This window comes from Lissotriton vulgaris, chromosome 2_1 (assembly GCF_964263255.1).
Source record: "Lissotriton vulgaris chromosome 2_1, aLisVul1.2, whole genome shotgun sequence".
In the NCBI taxonomy this organism is placed as follows: Eukaryota; Metazoa; Chordata; class Amphibia; order Caudata; family Salamandridae; genus Lissotriton; species Lissotriton vulgaris.
In genome coordinates this window covers 654,531,185-654,547,517 of record NC_141687.1, presented here as the reverse complement: position 1 = coordinate 654,547,517, position 16,333 = coordinate 654,531,185, and positions in this window count along the sequence as shown.

Genomic DNA, 16,333 nt, shown 5'->3' with positions numbered 1-16,333 from the left:
AAACCAGTACTTTGTTAAGTGGGCCCATATGCCAAATTCAATAGACGCATAAACAAATACCAACACTGCCTATTGCCTTGTTAATACTATGTCGACTGACTCTCACGGTTAACTTCCCCATTGCAATTCGCCAACAAGTCCCCCATAAATGCTAACATTGATTGAAGAATTAAGATAGGCAAAATAGGCCCGCACCGATAATTAAGATAAGAGTGCGATATAATCAATACTGCACATGCAAAGGTACACTAGCCACAGATTAATAGAAATGCCATAAGTATAATTGTGATTTCTTTTTCAGGTCAATTGAGCCTTCAATACAAACCACAGTGGGTACAATTACAACCCCTGATATACTGCACAAAGGGTGTGAGTATCAATTTTTAAATCTGTTTTTGTCCTGACGAATGCTCCAAAGACCCGGCTGGGCCAAAGGGAGCAGAAACATGTTGACAGTTTGTTCTAAGTGATATACAAGGATCCAGTTGCTTGATCCAAGTGTATACCCGAGTGTTGTTTTTTAATAACAGACCACATCCGTTGTAGAATAAAGTGGTTTTTTGGATGTAGGTGTGTCTTTTAATATTAACCTTCTTGTGTGGCGGCACCTTTCCCTGGACACTACTACGCTACTCCAGAGTTGACCTCAGGCTTGAGGCTGGCATGTAGCACAATAAATCACCCAATGATAAATGCCACAACGTCTATGTGGGGCGGAGAACCACGTTAAACCGCACAACACAAACACAGCGTTTATGAGGGTTATCTATACAACTGTGTGTAACGTAGTTACAAGTGTCTTAGTCCACTTATGATAAACGTATCTACCCTGGGGAACAGACTAGACACCTATTCCTCCTCCCCACCTTCTGATTAAAAAAGAGGATTTAAATGCAGCATGTCTATGACTTTGGGGCTTGTGTGCACAGAATAACATTCTTCACATGTTCATGACGTACTTTTGCAGTATGTGCCAACGTTATTCAGACAGGTTTCCTGTCTTGGCTGCATTAGTTTCCACATCATTGTTTTTTGGAATGACAGAAGTTCTTTGTAGTTCACTAGCAGATAAGCAGTTAACCAGTGGATACTTTCTTGGAACGAGCCATCGCCATTTCGAGCATTCCCATTCACAACGCTGCCTGCTGCCTCGTGATGTTACTCCTTCATTACTTCACGTGCTGCTTCTGTTAATATGCCATGAAATAGCGGAGTACCAATTTCTACTGGATTTCAGTGCATTAATTGAGGGTTGTGCTGCACTGGCTCTCGGCATATATTACATATTAACGCAGCTGTTTTTCCATGCATGGCTCCTTTGGCAATATTGAAATTATTTTTCTGCTGTCCTGTCACCTTTATATAAGCGTTGCAGCAATGTTAAGCCCACATGGATTTTCTTTTGATACCTGCATCATATTAGCATTCTGTTGTCTTTATTAACTCTATGGACAAGCTGCTTTTTTGACCTTCTCTTCAGCTACGCCCTTTGCTGGTACATTTCATGAATGCCAATGTTTGCTTCATATGCTGCCACATTTGAATACCCCTTTTGCAATTTCACTGCCCTCAGTTTGGCGCTTTGCAGCTACTTCTTTATTTATGCCACCTCCAACTGATATTTAACTCTTTAGTCGCCGATAATGGAAGGTTCTTCACTCAACCATTACTACTCATTCCTTTTCTATAGCATCTCATGTGGCCGTTGTTGTAGTAGCTCTAACTCTGGTGATTAATTCTTGGGACCCTGCTACTCTGTAAAGGAACATTGTCTGACTGGACTCTTCGTTCACTCATACCTCACTCATACCTCATGTGCGCTGAGCTTTTTCATGTGTAAGGGCTTCCAGGTGTCTACTCCATGCACCCTTCAAGGATTTTATTTGTACTTTGTACATATGGTCAAATTGCGCATGCCAAAATGTATTCAAATAAGTCTTCACCTCCTGCATCCTCTTCCAATCGCCTAAACAGGATCCTCCCTCCCCTGACAAACCATCAGCCCCCTCTTCCACTGATTTGATTCTGGAGGAGATACGCGCTTTGCATCCGTTTATTGAAGAAACAAGTAAAGACATGCAACTCCTGAAAGAAAAATGGTCAGTCAAGGACGCCCGAATCACTTTAGTTGAACAGCAAGTTCCTGAAATACAATCAAATTCACAGCGTATCTCCTCTCTAGAGAAGTCTGTCCTTTCCCTCCAGCAGCATACAGTGGATTTGGAAAACAGGAACAGAAGGAACAACCTACGTATTTATGGCCTGCCAGAATCCCTAGAGGGAGATGACCCAGTGACTTTCTTCACCTCCTTCCTCCCAAAGCTCTTAGACATGCCACAATCCACTGCTATCAGTATTCAAAGAGCTCATAGACTCGGTCCTCGCTCAGCTACCTCTACAAAACCACATGGTGTTATTATCCTTTTTCTGAAATTCACTGATCTCCTTTCAGTCCTCTCAGTAGCTAGAGCCAAGCGTCAAGTCTCCTGGTTGGGTCAACGTGTATTCCTTGCTCAAGATGTCGCCAATGCTATTGCAGCAAGACGGAAGGAATTCCCCTCTCTTTGCCCATCTCTGCGCTCCCTTGGGGCGCGTTATGGCCTGTTCCACCCCTGCATTTTTAAAGTCACTCATCAGAATAAGACTTGGACTTTTCAGGATCCTGGTGAACTTAGGAATTTCATTCTTCTACAAACCGGTGGCGGCATGGGCACTTCTTCCTCTTCAAATGGCTGAACAGTTTATGACTGCTTTATGATACTTTGTACTTGCCTTCACATTCTCTTTCTTCGCTGCCTTGTTGCTCCTCTCTTCAACTTTCCTTGAGATTGTTATATCTAATTTGATTGTTGTTTGTTTTATTTGTTCTCGTTATCAACTTTTGTGTACTGATTGTTGTAATCTTCCGAATGTATTTTGTTGTCCTGGAATTGATCCTAATTATTTTTCTCCCCTTCCACAGATTTGTTCTTTTATTCCAACCTTCCTGTAACCTTCTTTTTGTGGTTCTATGATGTCCCGGTGCGGTTGTGTCCCTCCTCCTTGGCTGGTTCATCTTGTTAAGTGTCGCCATCCCCCCATTTTCCTTTCGTATTTCCCCCTCAGGTATGTTTTTTGCAGTCATCCTTCTGGATTTGTACTGTCTCTTCTGTCTATTCCTTCCCCTTTGCTTCTCTATCCTATCTCATCTCTACCTAGTGGAGAAGTGTGGCTCACCGGTTAGAGGAGGCAGACCCAGAAGCACAGGTCGGCCCGGGACCAGGGTTCAATTCCCGACGCGGCAGGGTTTGGAGCCCAAATGTCCACGGACCTGATAATTCTTGCTTCTGTGCCTACTTGAATCAGGGGTTCACGCTCTGCATTTCTGGGCAATAGCTTGCTCAATCTCCACTACGGCCCCCGCGGCGGGATGCCTGGCTTTCACCTTGGGGGTGCCCAGCTGGGCTATCCCACAGGGAAAAACCAGGACGGGTTCCCAAAGCAAGCGCCGAGATACCCTTTGTGGTGATACGTGTGCTATATAAGAAACTACATTACCATTTTACATTTTACCTCCGCCCTCCTTGTACTCTTTTTTCCTTCCTTTCCCTTTTCTCTTTTTCATGCTCTAGTTGGTTAATATTTGCTTATTCTTTTGCACTTTTTGAACTTGTTATGTTTATTCTGTTTAAACATTTAGAGTTGTTTCCTGGAATGTGAAAGGTTTTAATAATCCTATTAAGAGTACTTTCTCACATATCCTCTTATAATCCCAATATTGTCCTTCTCCAAGAAACCCACCACACTGACCTTGAATCTTTAAAATCGAAAAGAAATTGGGTTGGTACTGTTCTATTTTCTCAGTCCATTAACAAAATAAATGGTGTTGCTGTTTTAGTTCATAAAAGGCTCAAATGTACGATCCTATTAGAAGAAAAAGATAATGAAGGTTGTTGGATTTTGGCTCAGTTGTTTATTAATGCAATACCTATCACTGTGTTTAATGTTTATGGTCCCACTAACTTTGATCCTTCCTTTTGGCAAGTAATCACTAGTAAATGTATTCAACATAAAGATGATTTTTTCCTTTTAGGAGGCGATTGCAATCAGATAGTTGATCCCTTTTTGGATCGTAAATCCTCTGTCCGTTTTATCCCTCATAAACCCCATAAACCCTTTCTGGAAACTATTTCACAAGCACATCTTTCTGACTCTTGGAGACTCACTCATGCAGATACCTTAGACTTTTCCTTCTTCTCTCCCCCATGCCTCTTTTTCTCATCTAGATTATATCTTCCTCTCCTCTTCCTTATCTCAAAACCTTTTGTCTTCCTCTATTGAACCTATTGTAATTTCGGACCACGCTTCTATCGTTACAGACTTTGACTTGCTTCCCTCTCTTCCTAAATCCTCTCGTTGGCGTTTTAACTGCTCCCTACTTACTGATCCTAATTTTTCCTCTTCTTTCCGATCTTTTACTAATGAATTTTTCCAACTCAACTCTGATCCTCATATCTCTCCTCACGTCCTTTGGGACTCCTTCAAAGCTACAGCGCGCGGTTTCATTATTGATTTTGTATCTAAGAAAAAGAAACAGTTTATTCAAAAGCGGAAAATTGCTTTAGGCCATATCAAAAGTTTGGAACATCAGTTTTATACCTCTTCTTCCAATCGCATGTCCTCTGAGCTCCTCCAAGCCAAGATTGCATTCCATAAACTCACTACTGACTCAGCTTCCTCCTTTCTTCTCCGCAGTAGTGCTCATTATTATGGTGGTCGTAATAAATCAGGCAAACTCCTGGCTCATTATCTTAAATCCCGTAAAGAGGGTACTTTTATTGACTCAATTTATTCCACTACCAACACTCTCCTCCACACGGATAAGGACATTCTAGACCAATTCCAGTCCTTTTACAAATCCTTGTATACTCCGGAAGCTCCTCCTATGCCGGATCTTCTTCAGTCTTTTTTTGATAAATTGCCTAAGCCTTCTGCTTCTCAACTTCAGTTCTCAGATATTGAAGTAGATTTTTCACTGCATGAACTTTCCACTGTTTTGTCCTCTCTTACCAGAGGCAAAACCCCAGGTCCTGATGGTTTTCCGGTTGAGTTTTATTTACATTTTTCTGACCTTCTGTTGCCCAAACTTCTTTTTCTTTTCCAATCATTTAGTTCTTCTGGTCTAGCCCAGGTTTCCTTTCAAGATGCTACCATTTGCCTTATTCCTAAAGAGGGCCGTGATCCCAAGTTTTGTAAAAACTACCGACCAATTTCATTAGTCAATGTAGACTACAAGCTCTTTGCTAAATTGCTTGCACTGCGTCTCGATCCCTTCATGCCACACCTCATTGGGAAAGAACAGTGCGGTTTTGTTAAGGGTCGTCTTACTTCTGATAATTCTAGACTTTTTCTAAATGTCTTAAATAAAGCCTCTTCTCTCTCTATTCCTTTATCAGCTATTTCTGTGGATACTGAAAAAGCTTTTGATAGGGTTGATTGGTCTTTTTTACTTGCCTCCCTAAAATGGCATGGTTTTGGCCCCAGATTTATTTCTTTTATTTCTTTGATATACTCCATGCCCAAAGCCTCAGACCTCGTCAATGGTCAACTTACCTCTTCTTTTACACTTCACCGTGGGGTTCGTCAGGGTTGTCCTCTCTCTCCTCTTCTTTTTGTGTTAGCTCTTGAACCTTTTCTTTCCTCTATTCGTAATAAGTCTTCCATTTGTGGTTTTCCATATGGGGATAATCAACTAAAACTCTCTGCTTATGCCAATGACATTATCCTATTCATTTCAGATCCAGAATCCTCTGTCCCTTCTTTATTAGCTGAATTTGAAAAAATGTCTCTTGTTTCAGGCTATAAAATGAACTTAGAAAAAACAGAAATTCTTCCATTAACTAAATTTTGTCTTCCACATTACTTCTCTTCTACTGGTTTTGCCTGAAATAGCACTAAAATAAAGTATTATGGTGTTTTGTTGTCTAATTCTATTTTATCCTCTATTAAATTAAATATGTCTACAGTTATTTCAAGAATAGAACTATTGTTTTTTTCCTGGAATCCCTTATTTCGTTCTTGGTGGGGGTCGTCTTGATTCTATTAAAATGATGATTGCTCCTATTCTTATTTATATGCTCTCTATGCTTCCTGTTCATATCCCTGCTCTTTATTTCAATCGTATTGACTCTGTTTTGTCCAAATTTCTTTGGAAACACAAAAAAGCCAGGATTTCTCTGTCAGATCTTCGCGGGGTCAAATCAAGTGGAGGTGTCAATTTTCCTGATTTTCGTCTTTATCACAAATCCTTTTCTTTACGTCAGGCATCTAGGTGGTTATCATCTGAGCTGTCTCCTTTATCTCCCCTCAGGCTCCATATTGAACATTCTTTATTGCTGCCCTTTTCCTTTCAAGATGTACCTCATTTTACTACCAAGTCCGCCTATACTATTCCCCCTCTGTTTAAACATACTTCTTCTCTCTTGAAACCTTTGTTTTCCCCATTGACTATATCTCGTGAATCTTTCTTGCTCGCGCCCATCTGGTATAATTCACTTATTCTGATAAATAATAGACCTATTGCTTGGACTTCTTGGAGGTCAAAAGATATTGTTTGGGTTAATCAACTCTTCGATGGTTCCTCGCCTTGCTCCTTCCCCCAGTTTCAAAGGCAGTTTCACTGCCCTCAGTCTTTCTCCCAGTAATATTATATTCTTATGGAAATTATTCTTGACCGTTATTATTCTCTCCCTTCTTCCGATTCGCCTTTCTCTCCTTCCCCTCTTCTCCTCGTACTTGCCACTCTTCCTAAAGCTTCTCTTATTTACCGTTTCTTCTCTGCCCCAACCCTGAACGTGCCAAAACTAAAATAGAGCTCCCTTGGGAATCAGATTTCGGTTGCTCATGGCCTGTCCCTCTCTGGGATAAGTTATGGTCTAAAACTCTGAAGACCTCTTGTTCTGCTTCCCTTACTCAATCTCTATTTTTCCTGTATCATAGACTTTATCTTTCTCCCCTTTCTCTCTCTCGCTTTATTTCTTCCTCTAATTCTAGTTGCTGGACATGCACTACACCTGATGCTGATCTTCTTCACCTTTTCTTTTTCTGTCCTTCTGTAGCGGTATTCTGGAAGCAGGTCTGGTCTAACATTTTATGCATTTTTACACTCTCTGTTCCTTACTCCAATGCCCTTGTGTTTCTGGGGAGTCTCTCGGAATCTTTAAATCTCCCGTCACACTCACTTGGTCTTCTTGACCTTATGCTGGCCCTTGCGTTTCAACATATTGCCTTACCAAAGTTCCATACGTTGTTGGTGGAATTTACTATGTAATTTCCATAGACTCGATGTTTCTTTTGCCTCCTCCTGTAAACCCCTTCGCAATGTTGAACTTTATTGGTTACCCCTTACCATATACTTAGATCAATCTGCTAACCGGAGTTACACTTCTTTCTCCTCCGAAAATTTTAAACCACCCTGAAGGATCATTACTCTCTCCTGCAAGTGTTATTAAAGATACATTACAATAAACTTCCACGGATTAACAGGGCATTTAAGATATTCTTTTGAAAAATGGGCCCAGGGTTATGAAGGAGCATATCTGTTGCAATGCTCCAGTTTAAAATCAAACTCTTCCCACTTGAGTTTACCGGAACATTGCCCATGTAATGTTTCTTCAAACTTAATGTGACGGGGCGTGGTCTGGCCACGCAGGAAGATGGCCGCCTGACGGAGGAGCTGTGCTATGGAACTGACCCCTGACGGGATTTCCCTACGTACCTGGACTGTCGGAGTCTTTCCTTCGTACCCTGCTGTTGCTTGGAGACATGCCGAGGGGTCTGGTGGACTTTCCCGGCGGTGAACAGCAGTGCTTCTTTGTCTTTCACTGCCGGGGAGGTGACTGCGCAGCTCCGCTCTGCAACGTGCTCCAAGGCCTGCACGCCGCATTAGGCCTCGCCTCATAAGGCTGCGCCTTCTCGGGCATTGTACATGCCGAGGCTTACATCGCCTCCTCCTGGTGCTGTGAAGGCGTTTTTCCTGATGAATTGCTGACAGTGTTTCCCATGCCCTAGTGACATTTACCGCACAGTGCTTCTTTATGTACAGAGTAGCATTTCTTTGCCTCACAGCTCTCCTTCACTCGACGTAAACGTGCTGATTTTGACCTTAATAGCATGTTTCCTTAATCATACACGCTGTGTCTTTTACCACAATTAAATTTGCATTGTTGCTGCACAACATGGTCATTTTAGGAAAATAACTCTGCTGCATACGCTGTTCTTTCCCCACACCTTTTATTCAGGAGAATCTCCTCATGGTGTTAATGGAGCGAAGTGACTCACATTACTGGGAATGTGCCTATATTTCTGACAGGGCCAATTCTTCCTGTAGTGTTATCAGAGCGCTTTTGACGTCCTTATCAGTCAGCCAATGCGTTTCATGCCTTTGCATGGGCAATAAATCTCTCACATGCTGTGGTTTACTTTGTATAAGCCTCACTGCTGTTAAGTCTTCATCATCATATGCGCATCCTGTTGACTACCTATTTTCACCATTGCCAAAGCTGCTGCTATGTGTTATTTGAACATTTTACGCTTATCAGCCATATTCTCACATGGATTATAACCTTTTCTCTACCATAGTCTTTTTCTTCATTGAACTGATACAGTTTCTATAGGCTTGTTTGTTGAGGAAAAGAGTGACTGTTGTTCACCTCTTTGGTAGTTTATCATTTTCCTCAACATATTTTTGTTGTGAAGAACCTCATTGTTGCTTTCTTATGTGTTATACACAAATCTCAGCTTGAGACATTGCACTACATGTTGTATTGCTCTCTTTACTTATTGTTATTCATTGTGCATTTGTTCCTCTCATTGCTTTCTACCACATTACCACATCAATTTGTTTCTGTAGAAAGCTTGTGAAACGCAACGTACCAATGTCTACTAATAGGAACGGTAGTAAAATACCTAAACAACCTAAACAACCTCTCTTCACCGAAGTTCTGAAACAATCTACAGCTATGCCAATGAAAGGGAACTCGTCCTCTTCAATGAATATACCCCAAGTTCCGGTATCTCAAGGTGACCAGTCACTAACAGACACCATGCAAAGAATATTGCAGGAGCTTTCTGGGGTCAATCCTCGATTGGAAGGGATGGATATCACAATCACATCTTTGGCTGAAGTAACTAAATCGATTAGAGTAGACCTTACAACTTTTCATACAAGAATTGATAGTCTTGATTCTAAAATACTGGCCATGGGGAGTCGTCTTGACTCAGTACAAAGCTCAGATCAAGATAATCTATTTCTACACAGCAAAATCATTGACTTGGAAGACCGCAGTCGAAGAGGCAATGTCCGCTTCTTTGGATTTCCGGAAAATATCGAAGGACATAACATGAAAATGTTCCTCTGTGATACTCTTCCACTAATGACTGGTATCTCTTTTGCTCCACCTCTTGAAATTTAAAAAGCTCAGAGAATTGGCCTACACGTCCAGATCCTACTGCGTGTATGAGACCAATTATTGCCTGTTTTCTTAGACATGAGCAAACTCGACAAATTTTGGCTGCGGCTCGCTCCATGGCTCTTTTCTTTTTAAGGATCATACTATTAATATAGCAGCGGATTTTTCTAAGGAAACGAATGGACGTCGGAAGGCATTTCTCTCCATGCAGCCTCAACTACCTCAATTAGACATTAAATATGTTTTTTTGAGAATTGGAGAATCCAGAGAATTCTATGACCCTGCGCTTCTACAACAACTCTTGTATGACATCAAATCTCAAGACATGGACACGCAGTCTTCCCATTGTGAGCAGTCCCAATCATCTTCTTTCTCCCCCTCACACCTATCAATGCAAAAACCACGAGCTACTAGTTACTCCAGGCATTGAGGTAGAGACTTGAATAGACTTCATCGCTCCCAGGAAGATAAGGCCTCAGCTTTGCATTCTGTCTCACAAAGGAACCGCAGAGGGACAAATCTAGAACGCCTCTTAAAACTCCTTCGGATGCTGACTGAATTATTTGCATTTGTGCTTTGTTATACTTTTGCCATGTCTTGTATTTGCTTCTGCTTTCTCTCCATCAATATTTTTACTAGCAGTTTTCCCTTTTATTTTATTATATATGCTTCATGGTATTAGATAATTTATAGTAAGTACTACTTTCTATTAAGTGACATATATTTACCGGTTATTAAATTGTTTGTTATATACTTAGACATAGTTCATAGTAATTTGCATGTTTTCTCCTCATCATTAGTTCCTTCAATAGATTGTAGCATTACTTTATATATTTATGCATTTTTTTTTACCACTTTACGTTGTTCAATGGGTTCTAGTTAATATTGGTATTCTCTTTCTTTTTATGTCCAGATTCTGTTATTATGCATATCCCCCCCTATTTTATTCTGCAACGTGCTATCTTTCATTGCAGTATATTATTTTAACATGTATTTCTTTAGTTTTAGCTTGAATATTAAGTGCTCATATGTTAAATACCTTTTGCCTTCTTTTAATTTTGGGTGTTCATTTTGGAAAGGGGAGACCACTCGGTCCCCCCGAACATATGGATGGGTGCCCTGATCCCCCGGGAAACCATTGTGGGCGGGGGGCGTGTCCCGGCTGGTATGCCCGAAGCGGCGTGGCCGGAACACGCTCCTCCCGCCCAGTAGAGGTTGTCCTAAACACCCGCCCGGAAGTCCGTGCACTGATGGGCGTGCTTAAGGCGGTGCCCCGCCCTCCCGCAGCTGGATAAAAGCGCGGGGATCCAACGAAGCTTCCTCTTGTTCCTGCGCTCTGAAGGCTGCACCACTCGTCGCTCGTGAGCCCTCAAGGGAGCAAGCTGCACTTTTTTGACCCACCCACCAGCCCCTTGTTGCGGAGTTTGTGAAGTAAAGAAATGTCGAATGGTGTTATTTGATGTAATAAAACATGTATGGCAATCATTTCTTGCATCATAAATGTATGACGAGAGTATGCATGTAATTGTAGACTTGCTTGTAGGTCATTTTGTCCTTTTGTAGAAACATAAAGGTATGAATTCAATAAAGATTGTGCTTTGCTGTAGGACCTTTTTTCCCTTTGTAGCAATGTTGAAGTCGGTGAATAATCAAGCTGTTGCAAGTTTAGTCATAGTTTTTTCTTTTCCTTAGTAGGTAAAACAATTGTCGTATTTATTCTTTAGTCGGGCGGTAAGGTCATGATCGGTGAGCAGTGATTTCAAGGTCCCTAGGGGGGGCGCCACCCATTATGGAGGGGAGCGCCCGGGGGGAGGCGGCCATTGGCCCCTTCCACGGGGGGGCAGCACCCACTACGGATGGGTCGCCCAGGGGGAGACGGCCATAGTCCCCTCCCAGGGGGAGACGGCTATATGCCCCTCCCATGAATTTCCCGGGGGGCGGATATCCGCTCCGGCGGAAGAGAGTGTGGGGAAGGGGGGGAGTCCACGCTGTCCTTCTTACGGAGACCTCGCACACGAACTCGGACGACCTTAAGATGGCGTCGAGTGAAAGGGGGCCCCCACGACAAGAGAAGTTACAATTGGCGGCGAGGGTAAAATCCTCTGCGCATGCGCCACTCACACCGTGAGGGCGGGAAGTTGGTGATAGGGATCTGACCTTGCCGTTGGCCCTTAATGTTAGGTTGTGCAAATTCAAACGTAATGCATCTATCAGGATGCTAGACTCGGCTAGGAAACCTTTGTATTAGAGATTTGTTAAGGTTAGCCTGAAAAACCTGTCTTGATCAAGATGTAATTGAAGTTGAATTTGTACATGATTCATGAAACGTTTTTATTTAAAGTTTAAAATTTTGTTTCATATTTTAATAAATACGGCCGGGGGGGTCCTGAGGCCCCCCCCCGCCTTCCAAAAGTTTAAATCGGTGTCTGTCTCCTCCCATGGGGAATTGGTGTTGGGAGGGGTGGCGGGCATCCCGGCCCATAAAGCCCATATGCTTTATCGTGTTAAAGTTCTGTCTTTTGCTATTTTGCTATGTAATGCGATGCTGCAGTGCATGATTTAATATAGTCATATATTCTTAGGATCCGTACTTTTTCTTCTCCTAGATGGGGTCCTATCACGTGGCGCTGCTATGGTGCGCCCAGGCCCGCAGTTCACAGTCTAAGTTTTCGAACTTTCTTCATATCTTATTCTCCCATCCACTTCTTCTAATTTCCCTACCCTGTACGTTTTTTCTATTTATATTTATTCTCCCAAATACGTAATATCTTACTTGTTGTTTCTAAACCACTCACATATCTCTATTCTGTCTGCTCCCCTCTTTTCCTTTGTACTTTTATCCTAACAGTTTCTTGTAATATCATCTCTTTTCTCACTTACTAATCAGAGTAACACCCTCCTCTATCCTTCCCCAGGCCCCCCTATTCTTTTCCTCTATTCTTTCTCTTAATATATTCCAATATGACTCATGCTCATCCTTTAACTGTTGTTACATGGAATGTACATGGTCTCACCCATTACATTAAAAGAAAGAAAGTTCTTTCACATTTACAATCCAAACATGTGGATATAGCATTATTGCAGGAAGCACACTTAGATGAAATTGAATCTAACAAACTCAGTAGAGACTGGGTTGGGAAGGTCACCCATAGCAGTAGCTGCAAAAATGACCCCACCAATCCTAATCCTGGCACTAAGTGTGGAGTGGCTTTTCTTATCAGAAGATCGCTTCCCTTTATGATTTCCAGGACATGGTCTGACCCGGATGGTCGCTATGTTTTCGCTAAACTACGAATTGGGAATTCTTCCAATTGTCGTGTATCCAATTGGCACTAAAAAAAATTTTTTCCTCCAATTTTCCTCTTACAAAGATCAATGTCTCCCAATATCTCATCAGAGTGGACTGAAATTTGGTTCAAGATCCTATCCTCGACAAGACGGGTCAATTTGACAGTTTTAATGATGCAGATAGAGCCATCTTGCAACATATACTTTCTGATAATGGTCTGGTTGACCATTGGTGGTTCAGTAATCCTTAGGATAAGGAGTATACATTCTTTTCTTCCTTGCACGGCATATTTTCCCGTTTGGATTATTTTCTTTTATCACATAAAATGGTCCAATTGGTCACAGATAAAAAAAAATTGGAAGCAGCCATCTCCGATCATTCTCCTGTTCTTTTATCTCTTGATTTAGGTTTATCTAGGCCAGAACGAAAGCAATGGTGAAATATTAAACACCTGGGGGTAAGCTTATTTTACAATCTCATTTCCAAGGCTATCTCATTATTAATGAGGACTCTGTCTCTTCTAGAAGAACAGTCTGGGCAGCAGCTAAAGCCACTATTAGAGGGCAGTTAATGTGCGATGCTGCTCTTATCAACAAAAATAATGTTGCAAAACAAACAGAATTAGAGCGAGACATTCAACATTACTCTCAATTATATCTATCGAACCTCACCCTACAGAATCGCAAATTGTTGGAACAAGCTTGCATGTCTCTTAATAGCCTCTGTACATCTAAAGCTGAGTATGCATTGCAGAAGATGAAAGGGAGACATTACGAACAAGGAGAAAAGGCTGGTCGCCTATTGGCTACACAATTGTGTCAGAGAGAAGCTGCTATGGCTATTCCTGCTATTAAGTCGACCCAGGGTGAAATACTGTCCAGACGTCAGGAAATAGTTAACGAATTTGCTTCCTTTTATCGATCTCTAAAGCTGAGTATGCGTTGCAGAAGATGAAAGGGAGACATTACGAACAAGGAGAAAAGGCTGGTCGCCTATTGGCTACACAATTGCGTCAGAGAGAAGCTGCTATGGCTATTCCTGCTATTAAGTCGACCGAGGGTGAAATACTCTCCAGACGTCAGGAAATAGTTAATGAATTTGCTTCCTTTTATCAATCTCTATATTCCCTGACTGACTGACTGAAGTTTTTATTAAGCGCTCGAATGCCGCGGCGTCTTGGCGCAGTAGAATAGAAGGTGATGTGAGACAGATCAGGGCAGGGAGAACAGCCATGTTTTCAGGGATTTTCTTAATCTCAGTTTGGAGGCTTGTGAGCGAAGTTCGACAGGCAATGAGTTCCAGAGTTTGGAGGCCTGATTAGAAAATGATTTTCCACCCCAACGCACTTTCCGGATTCTAGGCACGCAGACCAGGTCTTGATTGGCCGATCTTAGAGTTCGGTTGGGCACATAGCGCGGGAGGAGTTTGGCCAGATCATCTGATCCTTTTCCGTGAACGGCTTTGTGGGCCAAGCAGAGGGCTTTAAACTGGACTCTGCGCTTAATTGGCAGCCAGTGCAGCTCTCGAATGGCCCGGGAGGTGGGGTGACGCTTTGGCAGGTTCTGGAGAACCCTGGCGGCCGCGTTCTGGACAGCCTGCAGCTTGATCAAGTGCTTCTCTCCCGTACCTAGATAGAGAGAGTTGCAATAATCAACCCGAGACATTACTAGGGCAGCAATGACAGTCTTTTTTAAGGTGGGTGGAATAAAGGGCAAGATCTTTCTAAGTACCTTCATCATATGAAAACAAGCTGAAGTGACTTGGTTCACCTGCGCTGTGCAGGAGAGGTTTTTGTCCAGTAATAATCCGAGGTTTCTGACCTTCTCGGCTGGGGTAGGACAATAGCCGGCTTCCAGGGGCCACCATAGCTGACTCCATATCGAGGGCTTCTGACCGAATTCTATGATTTCAGTCTTCTCAGTATTTAATTTGAGAAAGTTTTGTCTCATCCAGTTTTTTACACTGAGAAGGCAATTCCTGAAACGGCCTGCGGTTGCTTCAGTGGAATCGGAGACCGACACTATGATTTGCGTGTCGTCTGCATAAGACACTAATCTCAAGCCATGGGATTTTATCAGTTTCGCCAGGGGGGTGACATATAAATTGAACAAGGTTGGTGATAATGCCGACCCTTGTGGGACTCTTCCGGGAAGAGTAAATTCCTCTGATTTAAGTCCATCCCAGTGGACTTGTTGGATTCTGCCTGTCAGAAATGATGCTAAGAGGGCTAGAGCGGCATCGGAGATGCCCAGATTTTCCAGACGACTCAGTAAGGACCGAATGATTGACGGTGTCGAACGCCGCGGTTAAATCAAGTAATATGAGGGCCGTTCTTCCACCGTCGTCCATGGTCTTCCTGATATCCTCTGTTGCCATGATAAGGGCTGACTCAGTTGAATGGCATGCTCGAAAGCCATGTTGTGTAGAGTCAAGAAGATTATTCTTCGTCAGAAATGGTGCTAAGAGGGCTAGAGCGGCATCGGAGATGCCCAGATTTTCCAGACGACTCAGTAAGGACCGAATGATTGACGGTGTGGAACACTGCGGTTAAATCAAGTAATATGAGGGCCGTTCTTCCACCGTCGTCCATGGTCTCCTGATATCCTCTGTTGCCATGATAAGGGCTGACTCAGTTGAATGGCATGCTCGAAAGCCATGTTATGTAGAGTCAAGAAGATTATTCTTCGTAAGGAAAGTCATCAGTTCTAAGTTCATGGCTTTCTCGAGGATTTTAGCTGGTAGAGGCAGACAGGAGATGGGCCGATAGTTTTTAGTTTCGGAGGGATTGAGTGAGTCTTTTTTCAGAATCGGGCGGATGCAGGCCTTCTTCCGGATTGAGGGGAAGGAGTTCGAGCATATAGCCTTGTTTAATAGAGAGGTCAATACTCCAGTTATAGCTAATGGAATAGAATGCAGAATGTGCGGAGGGCATGGATCCAATGGAGATCCTGATTTCATCTGTAGGAGAAGGTCCCCGACCTCCGACTCCTTTAGCATAGGAAACCTAGGAAAGACATGGAAAGTGGGAGGTGAAGATTCCTCAGTGTCCACTGCGGGACCTGGGTAGGAGTGACCGAGATGTTAAGGCTGGTATTGGAGTTGGTGGCTACGGTGCCGAGACCGTCATAAACTGCCTGTACTTTGCTCTGGAAAAAAGCAGCAATATTCCCGACAAAGTTCTGGTCCGGTGTAAATATAGTGTCTCGCGGGGTTTTTGCCAGAAGGGTAACAGTCTTAAAGAGCTCTTTGGCAGAGTTGGGGGCTTCTTGGATTCTGGTGGTGTAGAATGTGGATTTGGCCTGAATAATCGCTGCCTTATACTCCTGCAGAGCTTTGGAGTATTCGGCCTTTTTGAGAGCGCAGTAGTTGGACCGCCAAATGCGCTCAGCTTTACGGCATTTGAGTTTGATTAATTTCAACTCAGCTGTATACCACTGGGCGGTGGCCAACCGTTTCTTAGGCACTCGGGACTCCAGAGGAGCTAGCTCATCAGCAGCCTGAGCAATCCATCTGTTAAAGCTGGAGGCTCCAGTGTCGATGCTACATTGCTCAAATGTTGGGGGGTCGTTGGCAAGAGCCACTGCTAGCAGATTCG